General features: G+C 36.7%; 1 protein-coding gene across 6 annotated transcripts in view; it reads left to right on the top strand.

The window, feature by feature from the left end:
- LOC134224622 (retinol dehydrogenase 14) overlaps positions 1–12,300 on the top strand; it is an 86,402-nt gene that overhangs the window by 29,737 nt on the left and 44,365 nt on the right. The window lies entirely within an intron of this gene.

The raw sequence follows: 12,300 nt of genomic DNA, 5'->3' as shown, positions 1-12,300 counted from the left end.
GACCATATTCCACTTCAGCAAAGACATTTTTTCAAACGCTGACGCAAAAGGCTTTTATGAGTTTTTTTATGTGTTTCGAAGAAAAGAGTTGTTTCGAAATAAGCTTTGTAGCTAAGCAAAATATGAGAATGGCAAAAAACGTGTTTATTGGGAAGAACTGTGCAAGATATAAAGTTATGGGAATTGACTCGGTTGTGAGCAGTTTACCATACATAGTTAATAAAAAGTTAGAATAGAAATTAAACTCTGGTATCTCTCGTTATCAATATTTGCTAGTTCCATTTCTTTCTAAACATTAACAAACATTATTTACAATACAAGAATTTCTTGAAATCCTAATGTTATTCGGATGGAGTTATATAGCGATGGAATACAGCGTCATTAGGACTGTACCTCAATTGAATTTTTAAACGTTTATGAGTATCAAAAAAAAAGGTTGTCTAAGGCTAAGAGGCTGTCCATATACCACGTGGAAAAATTTTGGTCAATTTTTGATACCCCCCTCCCACAGCGTGGACAGTTGTAAAATATAAATTTTCCCAAATTTGTATGAACCGTGAACATTCACACCATATCACTCCCCCTGCCCCCTAAACTGTCCACGTTGTATTTGGACAACCCCTAACGGGTGGCCACTGAATAACGGGAATTTCAATACTTTAACACTTTTCTATGAGAACATTAATGCTATCGGAGAAAAAATACCTTATTCTAATGAATGCTTACACCCAACCAGCGGATGGCAGATTTTAATACAGTTCTGCATAAAAACCTTACAGAAACTGTATAATAATTTGGCATATACAATCTCGGAAGATTTTAATACAATTGTTGTATTGAAATCTTTCAGATTTGTATTATTTTTTCTTTCAAAAGCATTACCTAGACTAAGGAAGTTCAATCTCATGATTGCGAGGGCATTAAAATACGGCTAATTGCATCACCCATCCACCATAGGTTTTGCAACGATTGTCGTGAGAATTCATTGTACCACACCACCGTGTGACATATATAATGGCAATAATAGTTATCTATGGAAGGTGTCAATTACCTCTAGGTTCGATACGTCCGAGCAAAGAGAATAATCGTAGGAACGCACATCAAACCGGTTCCTCTATGAATGCATAAACTACAGCGAAGGAATAATAATTCTAATTCTGAATACATATTTCATTCAACACATACTTCAGATATGATTTCTGAAGCTGAAATTCGGAATAAAATTTAGGAAGAACTAAATAGAGACGAATAAAACCAAATCAACAATTTCACATTTCCAAATCTCAAATATCCTACCCACCGTCGTATTTGTGGTGTCAGCATCAGTGTTTTTCAATTATAAGCATGCACACGGTGTCTTTGTCCGAAGAATATTACTTTGAAAAAATTGGTATCTCTAAAACACTGTTAATATTATACTATGACATCAGTTCCTTGATTTCATACACTATTCTACGCCAAATAAGTTTTTAAAATGAAGATCATATCTGTCTGGAAGACTCATTTTTTTTAGCATAATGGAGCCGCATTCAGGTTATCTTTGTATAGGTGATTATAACGGTTAACGAGAGCTATTTTCGATTATTATGAACATGTAAGGGAAAATATGTTCAGAATAATCGAAAATTAGTTTAGTTGACTTTTATAATCCCCAATAACAAGATTCTTGAATTATCAAATCCAATAACTTGAATACTGCTCCGTTATTTATTTATTATCCTGGTCTTCGACTAGTTCCTACAAGCTGTTTTCTTATGAAATAGTTATACAATACTATTATACGAAATGAGAAAAAAAAAGCAAATGAATCCAAATATAAAGGAATATTCATTAATTACGTAACGCAAAAATTAGACATTTTCAACCTCCCCTCCCCCTATGTCACACTTTTTGTATGAAACATCTAAACATTTTGTATGGATCGTCACACTTTGCTCAACCCTCTCAGCGTCTAAGAATCTGAGTACACTGAAAATGATTTCATTCTGCCTATTCGCTTTATTTGAATAATTTATTGCGCTGCTCACACTAAATCGAACAACACAGTATGAAAGTGTGACGGTTCCAAACTGTGATCAAAAGTGTGACGGTGTCGATTCCAATGATTCCAATGGATTTTGACAACAATGAATGTCAGACGAAAACAAACGGTGTAAGAACCACGTGCTTTTGTTTTGAACATGTTCTTCTGACATTGTCGCATTTTGCAACTTCTTGCACTGTCTCCTTCTAAATGGTGACCATGGTGGCCAATTGTGCAGTATACACAATTATTTCCTTCAGAAAATATTATTTAGTGGAATTCAAGAAAAAGAACTCGGCAACTGTAGACACGCAATAACGCGTGATTGTTAAATTGCATCGATAATCCATATTTCAATGCAAAGTGCAATAGACGGGCGCATCCTTCATCGTACCAGACAATCAGACATACAGACATACAAACAGTGATCATACCGTCCAATTTCTTAGTTCTTAGATTCAGGAACAGTTGGGATAAGCAATATATGTTGATGAAATCAAAATAAAACTTCACAATCATCTGAGATGGGGGTGTTTGTGATAATTCTCCGAGTAACAAACTATTCGATGCAGATGATAGAAATAAGTAATAATCCCAGTTACGTTCGCTTGGCGATCTGCTTTCTATATTCTGCAATACGCTGCAGACGTTCACAAAACAACACAATAATAGAACAGCTCAAAAAAAGCAACAGATCAATCAAATTTTGCGCATCGAAAGGGAACAAAATCCTACTCGAGTGAAGAGCAACAACAACATGCTCAAAAATGTTGAGCCTTCCAAGCAAAATGCTGTGGTAGATATACTCTTCATTTTCAAAACATACTTGGCGTAGAACAGTGTGTGAAATCTAGGAAATGACGTCGTAATATCATATGAACCTTAAAAATAATGTTCGTTGGTCAGATGGGCCATCAAAATAATAACATTTATAGAAAAAACACACACCTGAGATTAATGGACACAAAACACAATATAGGCCAAGTTTTCCAACAAAGTATTATTATTCAATTTTGGTTGTTGCGGACCTAGTCAAAAAATAGTTTTTAACAATAAATTAAAAATGGCGGTTAAATTCAATATGGCTGCCACACTTTTCCTCTTTCCAACGATATGCTTTCGAACGAGATGCTGACCAATTGAAAAATGTTGGAGTTATGACAGCTTTGGTGATACAAGAATTAACAAAAATCGAGGAGTCCATAAAAATGATTTTGTGTATAACTGAAGGGGTCCATCTTTCTGAGTAATTTATCTTGGATCCTTCATATACTCGCCGAAATCTTTCAAGTGAATATAAATTTAGGCATTTTTGAGAACCTCGTGCAAATAGTGGCCCGATATCAGCGAGAATTACTCAAGACAAGGTCTCAGGATCCTCTGATGTATATGAAAGTTGTATTCATAACCAGGCTACTGTCATGCTATTGTTTACCCCATCGCCAAATCGTAGCCAGGATGTCCCGGGCACAATTTTTTTTTCATACTACTTTTCAATGATGACAGCGGTCAATGTCTATTGATGATGATGACACCGCGCTTGTTACAGGCTCGTACACAGGATTTTTTTCCGGAAGTTTATGCCAGAATTCCTCAGAAAGATCTTCCCGGAATTCCACCGGAAGTTCCTCTAAGAATTGTTCCGGAAGCTCCACCCGTATTCAACCTGAAGTTCATGCTGGAATTCCTCCAAAGTTCTAATTTCAAGGTCCTCCCAGAATTCCTCCAAGAGTTCTTCCTGTAATTTCTCCTGGAAGTACTCCACAAATTCTTGCCAGCATTCTTCAGGAATTTCTTCCCGGGAGTTCCTCCAAAAAATGCTGCGGAAGCTCCACCCGAATTCAACCGGAAGTTCCTCCTGGAATTCCTGCTGAAGTTCCTCCCGGAATTTCTCCGGAAATTCCTCTACGAATTCCTCGGGAAGTACCTTCCGGAATTCCTCAGAAAATTCCTCCCGGAATTCCTCCAAAGTTCCAAATTCAAGGTCCTCCCAGAATTCCTCCAAAAGTTCTTCCCGGAATTCCTCCGGAAGTTCTTGCCAGGATTCTTCAGGAAGTTCTTCCCGGAATTCCACCGGAAGTTTCTCCCAGAATTGCTCCAGAATCCTCCGGAAGTTCCTCTAGGAATTCCTCTCGAAGTTCCTCCCGGAATTCCCACGTAAATTTCTCCAAAAAATGCACAGAAAGTTTTTCCAGGAATTCCTCCGGAAGTTATCCAAGGATTTTCTCCGGAAGTTCCTAAAAGAATTTCTTTGGAAGTTTCTCCAAGAGTTCCTCCGGAAGTACCTCCACGAATTCCACAAAAATTTCCTATAGGAATTCTTCCGGATGTTCCTTCAAGAACTCCTCCGGAGTTTCCTCAAGGAATTCCTCCGGAGGTTCCTCCAGAGATTACTCCGAAAGTTCAGCTAGGATTTCCTCCATGTATTCCTTTTGGATTTCTTCCGGAAGGTCCTCCTAGAGTTCCTTTTGAAAGTCCTTAATGTATTCCTCCAGAAATTCCTTCGAAAGGTTATTCACTTTCAATCTGTGGATATTCCTTAGAATTTTTTCTGGGAATCCTGTAAATGAATTTTGCTAAAATTTGCTTCAAAAGCTCAAGCGCGAATTCTTCCGAAACTTCCACGCTTTCGCTTCCTCAAAAATTCTATCAGTAATTCCACAATCAATTTCTCTGAGAAGTTCTATAAAAGTTCTCTCTGGAGTTCCTCCAGAAAATCCCCTAAAACTATTTTTAAATTACTTCTAAAACTCAACAAACATTACACAAACTCAATTCCAGAATTTCCGGCCGAAAATCCAAAAAAAAAAACAAAATCTCTAACCAGTTCCTCCAAAATTTCTGCAAGAGTTCACTAGAAAAATTCTTCAGGTTTTTTTCCGATAAATACTTTCAGAAATTACATTTTTTTTCTCTATCGAAGCTTTATTCGAAATTTCAGATTTTTTGTGGAATATCTGAAGGAATGTTAAAAACTCAATTCATGGAGAATTTCTTGAAGATGTTCACGAAGAAACTCCTTGCATGAGTCCCTGAAAGAAACTTTCAGAAAAGTTTTTGAAGGAATTGATATTTCCAATACAATGTCTGTAGAAAAATACTCAAATAAATCACTAAAAGAGTTATATTTAAGGGATTTCGTGTGAATTGTTGGACAACTGGAGGATTTTCCGATGGAGGCATTCTCGAAGGAATTCCTAAAAAAGTTTCTAAATTCCAAGTGAAATCTAATAGTTGGAGGCATTTTCAAAGGAAGTTCAAATGGAATTTTTCATAAAATCTCTGACTCTGAAATTCTTAAGGGAATATCTGTTAGCGTTATAGGAGCATTTCCATAAATTCCTGAAGAAAATGTGGGACATTTTTTGAATAATTACTGTGTCAGGCGGTCTTAGAAAATAATATGTTTGACCGAGCATATGCTGTATAGCAAGGGGCCAAGCGACGTGGCCAATTTTCATACGGCGGCGGTGCACAGGTCTAATATTATCTTATCATCATTCAGTAATAATTATTATAATTGTTATTATCGCATATTATCTTATTTTCTGTAATATCGAAAAAATCACTTTCTGCTCCTGAATATTCCACCAGAGGAATTGAAAGCAACAGTGTTGTACGAATCTGTATTATTTCGCCGAAAGACATTTCGTCGAATGAAATTTAGTCGAATGACATTTGGTCGAAAGGACATTACGTCGAATGGACATTTGGTCGAAGGTATATTTAGTCGAAAATGAATTTTAATCCACTAGAGGCGTAGGACATTTGGTCGAATTACGTTTGGTCGAAAGGACACTACGTCGAACGGACATCTGGTCGAATGGACATTTAGTCGAAATCAGATTTTAGAAAGAAGAATCTTCGTACATTTGGTCATATGAATTTTGGTCGAAGGACATTTGGTAGAAAACGGATTTTCGAATTTATGATCTTGGTACATTTAGTCTTTAGTACGTTCCGTCGAATTGATATTTAAAGGAAAAAAACTTTAGCCAATAACGATTAAAAAATAAATTATGTATTCCGGTGTTTCTAAAAGTCATATAACTATTGCTCCAATATTGTCCAAATAATGATGGGTTCATAAAAACAAAAATAATACGAAACGGTGAATATTCCGAGATTATTCCAGACTGGATATTGACTTCGGCGAACCCCTCTAACCGACTACATTGAATCTATACCACTTGGCCAATGAAATGTAGTCGAATGATGCTTCGTATAGTCGAATAGACATTACTGCCGTTATACGCATAACTGTCCCATGTACATTGGAAATCCCAGCAAACATGGGACAAATATGCCTATGACGGCCAATAATTAACGAATTATGGTTGGAAGACAATTTTATACTGAACTAATCTCTATATATAAAAATGAAAGGGTCTGTGTTCGTATCCACTTAACTCGAAAACGGCTGGATGGATTTTCTTCATTCCTTAAGCAAACATGTTCGTTATCGTTTCCGACGTGTTTATATGGTATTCCCTCACGCGAAATTACGAATAAGGTTGAACAAATCCTGAAAAACTAAAATTTAGAATCGTATGGAAATTTCACATGGGCAGTTCACATCGCGCATTTTGCCTACTATGCAGGATAATGTCTGCAGGGTCAACTAGTTATTGTATAAATATTGAGTGGAAGAAAGAGTATCAATGAAAAGAATAAGTAAATCATTTTCATTCGACCAAATGTCAATCAATGAAATGTTCCAAAGCCGACTGTGATGAAGTATTGGCAAAATAACATTGATATCATTGGTTTTTGACCATGGGCCGAAAAATAGGGTCACCAGGGTCTCTAGAAGTTTCTATTAGCTCAGGTGAAAAATCCTCATTAGCTTCCGTACTCGTTTCTTCCGCTACTGATTGAACTTCCTCACGTCCACTGAATTCCTCTAATCAGTTTATTCATGTATCTTGTGGATTATTTATTAAAATTTAATCAAAAATCTTTCGACTAAATGTCCTTTCGACTAAATGTCTATTCGACCAAATGTCCATTCGACTAAATGTCCATTTGACTAAATTTCCATTCGACTAAATGTCCATTCGACCAAATGTCCCTTCGACTAAATGTCCTTTCGACTAAATGTCTATTCGACCAAATGCCCATTCGACTAAATGTCCATTTGACTAAATTTTCATTCGACTAAATGTCCATTCGACTAATTGTCCCTTCGACCAAATGTCCTTTCGACTAATTGTCATTCGACTAAACGTCATTCGACGAAATGTCATTCGACGAACTGTCCCAAAGCCGTGTTGTACAACAACACCATACACAATACAACTTTGTTGTACAACATTTGACTCCGCCCACCACAAGTCTGAGCAAAATCAAACTGTTTTGATTTCATCCGACCAACTTACCAACTTTGAAACCGTCTGTCCGACAGTCGTACAACTTACCCACAGACGGTCCGACTTGGCTCCGACCGAACCAAATTTCCTGGGGGCGGAGTCAAAGTTGTACAACACGTCGGAGCGTGTGTGGGGCCCCTTATACTCGGTCTGTAGCTGCACGTCGTCAACCATGCGCAATCAATCTTGCGAAACGCAAATCATCTCGCTCCTAGTCAATCCACATTGTTTACTGCGCACTCGGCTATGCTGGTTATGTGACCGGCCTATCACAGTCAACTGAAGAACAAATTCTCCCCTCAGGCGACTCCGAATTTTTCAGCTCTATCTATTTCGGCAGTCACCAGTTAGCCTAAGAAAACAAACTCATTAACCACCTCGATATCGTCACCATCGATACAAATTGTTGTACCAGTACGGCACACATGTCGTACATGGGTTTCTGAAACTTATTCACAATCAAATTCAGTTGTATTAAGTTGCAGCAACCAAATCAAACTAAATAATTGTGCTTTTCGATTAAATGGCTAGTGTTGTCTTATTTCAAATGCCTCTTCCAATCATGTACTTTTGCTTCGACTGAAGGGAGCTTTTAAAAATCCCTCTTATAATCTTTTGTAGGACATTTGTGAACGAATATTACATTAAAAGTCAATATTAGTCATTTATTATTGAGCTACAATGGAAAAAATGTACAAAACTAAAACTAATAGCTACTAAAAGCCATGCTTATACGTTCGTAAATTACTAAATTACGTAAATTACCCTAATAAGTGCTTTGTTCTTGTTTCACGCATACTCATATCCCACATGATCATGAGTTTTTACAGGCTCTTGCGCTCTGAGATTTTGAAAATATGGATAAAGAAAGTAGGACAAACCATCAGGTCATGTCATGTCTAGTCGCAATGGTGCGAGAGTATTTTATTTCATCCCTTACTTCTAATGTTCCAAAACTTACTCTGTAAAAGGATCATGAGTGATCATGAGAGAATCATGAACCGTAACATCAAGAAACGATTTGCTTTATAGCCTTACTTTGTTCAGGGACGAAACAAAACCCATTTTATATGTTTACAGTATGGCCCATAAAAAAATGCGAAAATATTTTTTACCTTATGTTTTTGTACACTAAAGGGTTATTTCTACTATTCATATATATGTGTGTAAGCAAACGTATCATGAAAAAAAACATTTGTATCTAGTGAATGTATTAATGAAAAAAAATGTTACTATGTAACATAGTCTCTCAACTATGTAGCTACGTAACAATAATTTTGATGTTTTCGCATTTTTTATGGCAGCCCAAAAATTGTCCATTAAAACAGAAGTGAAGTTCCTCAAGCCGTGGGTGGAGATATTCAAGTTACAAGATAAAAATTGTCGCTGTCGTGGCTGTCCGGAACATCTTTTGCTGGCGAGGATAGGGTGCTAAATGTCAATGAAGGAAAATACATACAATTTGTTCGGTACCCAACATGTTTCGGACAGCAGAACAAAGGGAACCGAAGCGACAATATTTATCTTGTAACTAAGATATCTTTTGTGGTTATGCAGGGAAATTGATGAATAAACCTATTAGCATTATATGCAATGTGATTTTAATGAAATTCGTATCGTCAAGCATAAACGATGTGCAGTTGTATGGGACGTCTGTTTGTCTATGAGCAGTCTGGTGCACAATTTCTTCAACAATGCTTTGAATTGCTTGTAGGCTAAGATTACATTTTGTATAAGTTTATGGAGCATTTCATTTTTTTTTACGGAGCACTGTTTTTAGTTTAAGGAGCATTTTCTCAGGTTAAGGAGCATTTTTTATTGGTTTAAGGAGTATTTCTTCTTTTTAGGGAGCATTTTCCTTAGTTTTCGGAGCATTTTTCTGTTGAATAGGGTTACCAAGCAAAACAATCAGCTTCATACTCCAGGGGCTATACAATGGTGCATAAGATTCTACTTTATGACAGCCAATTTCAAGGTACTTTTTCAACCTCTTTCACAATAATTCTTATATCAATATACTGCGCAATTATCATTAGTTAAATAGCAAATCTTTGTTTTTCTTTTTGCTTCTAAGGAGCATTTTCAATTGTTTACGGTACATTTTTTTCGTTTCTACGGTACACTTTTCAAATGTTTACGGAGCATTTTATATATTCCAAGGTAATTTGTTCAATAATTTGAGGAAAAATGATCAGATTTTTTAAGGAGCATTTTTCAATTGTTTAAGGATAATCATGATTGTTTCATGATGCATTTACCATTTTCCCATTTTTTATGGACCATACTGTACAATTTCTAATAATGGAATACATTTCTCGTTAGCCCTGCAGTGAGGCGGCTGAAATTGATAATTGAAGATAGCAGTTAATACCTGTGAAAGTACTCATAGAAATAGAACTCTACACTGGCGGCGCCAGCCAGGTGATGAGGCACCACTTGGTGCAAGCGCGTTGTCTTTGAGAACTATAGCGTGCTTGCGACGACTGGTACCCCGTCTCTGGCTCCGGTAGTGGAATTCTAGCTTATGGGTCGGTGATACCGAGAAGATGAAACATCTGTTCAATGAAATATCATAATATGTGGCATGCTAGACCATTTTATTCACTTCTGACATTTTTGATCGTCTTTTTTGGAATTGGCCCCACTGTGGGGCGTTTTGTCCCTGAACCATTTTTTAAACTTATTTTAAATGCGTTAGAAAGTCAGTAAAACATTGTTGTTTTGAAGAAGAGATCATTGCGAAATGTAGTTAGTTTTGTAATTTTTGCATGAAATGGTTCTATACTCTTGTTTATATTGGTGAAAATATCGAAAAACGTCGAAGGGTGAATTTTAGACTGTTCTCCCTTAGAGTAATTCAAGAGAAAATGCCGTATGTTTAAAGATTTAATTGGAGCACGGCAGCCAACATTCTTTCTAAAATTTATTCATTCTACCTAAATAGAATATAAAAATCAATCAATATACAAACAAGAACAGAAAAACAAAACCGAGAAAAGCATTGAATTTCAAACATAATCTCTGGAATTCCGCTATCTCTACGGTAGAAGCCATATCCATATTCAACATATCCAATCAAGTAGTTTCCGAAAAGTAGACCACATTTCTCGACGAGAGCTTCTTGGGAAATCAAATTGAGACAACTTATAAGGAAGTTATGCTTATTTGAATTTTACCAACATATTACCTATCTCAACAAATTTGTCTTACCATCGCTAATTACATCGAACGGTGAGCAAGAAACATCTTAATATTTTTCAAATAGTTTATATTCAATGAGTTTGCATGAATTTTGACCGATTGAACATATCCACAGCATGATGTTCGCAACATTCCAGCCTGTTTTTTATTGCCCAAATTCAACCAGACATAGAAATGTAATAAATCAACAATTTCGAAGTGATTTGCGATATTTATAGGGGCACGGCATAGAGGCCATTAAACTCCCATTGGATATCGTTTTTGGGCGACCTTTGAACATGCTGGCGAATTGAATAATCTCATGTCTATCTTGCTAGTCTACAGTACAGGTAATGACGGCATTGCGCATCTTTTGAGACTGAGTTTTCATAAAAAGTTTAATGGGCTAGGAAATATGTCCGTGGTCAAGGTTAACATGAACTCTCAACTCTCAACAACCATTTGCGTTTTTGGATCAACTTTAAAGGTCCAGTTATTTCCATAGCATTGACAATGACCAATGGTGCGTACCTTTAGGTACATGTACTCACTTACGTTCGGTTGACTCTCACTCAGTCAGTTATATCCAATTCCATAATAACCATAATCAACGTATAGGGCGAGGAAGATGTTTAACTGCATGATATGTACGTGTGTAAACTTGTTTTGTTCAATTTTGTTTTGACGTAATTAGGCGGGCGTGAGAACGGCTGCTTTTGTTCCGTATGTTAGTGAATGGATGAATCGTATTCCAGCCATTGTCTGGTGTTTCACATTACAACGTAATATTTGTTATGATGCAACTGTACCTTGGTGGAGACTTTGAATTTTTATTAGATTACCTGATTCTTCTTCATTCTTTTATTTGGTGAACACATGAAAACTAGGACATTACCGCCTCCAATCAAAGTGTTTATTAGACACTTTAACCAATGCTACGCTAAACCGAGATTCCAGTGATGCAATCGCACAAACCAAAAAATAACAGAACGACTTGTTGATAGAAACAGAAACAATAAAACACCCACAGCAATGTTTCCTTTCTCGCATCGTACCTATATCATGAAGCTAACATGTTGATACTTTTGCGCCCAGTGAAGTCAAGAGAATTTCCAACCTGAACGTTCGTCGTGCTATGTAGCTGCGTATCTTACCATTAGAAATGCCTTCTTTTTTTATTTCAATGGTAAACAATGGTCTAGTTATCAAAACGATGAACGCGATGGAAAAGGTGTTATCTGCCCCCTAATTTCTTATAGAGTTCAAAAGAAACATGGCTTCGCCAGCGTTAAGTCAGCTCGTAGCCTTGTTCAGAAATCAGAAGACTTTATTTCACATGTAAATAATTTGAATAACGTGCTATTCGGCTCATGGCAAATTGCCCGTAAGTATATTTATCAATATTAGCAGAGCTCACGTGTTAGTTCACAGCCACACTCGAAAATCACATCCATGGAAGTGGTTTTTATATCGTTTGAAAATAAAATAACTTCAAATGAGTTGTCAAGCGTACAATACTTTTGTCACCACGAAGAGCTCTGACCGAAGGTTTTATTAATTTCAAATCAATGGTTAGCCCTCTTCGACTTGCTTTACTAATCCCCCTGCCCTGGCATTATGCATCCACTTTGCGCCATTAAATCATTTCAATGTTTGTCGAATTGTGCAAACATTGATCCTCGCAATTCTCAGCTCACAATGGATGTCAGTCAGACAGCCAGCAGAGCA

This window comes from Armigeres subalbatus, chromosome 3, assembly GCF_024139115.2.
Source record: "Armigeres subalbatus isolate Guangzhou_Male chromosome 3, GZ_Asu_2, whole genome shotgun sequence".
NCBI classification, from domain to species: domain Eukaryota; kingdom Metazoa; phylum Arthropoda; class Insecta; order Diptera; family Culicidae; genus Armigeres; species Armigeres subalbatus.
The sequence above is the reverse complement of the archived record's forward strand: the minus strand, read 5'-3'. Positions and strand labels throughout refer to the sequence as shown.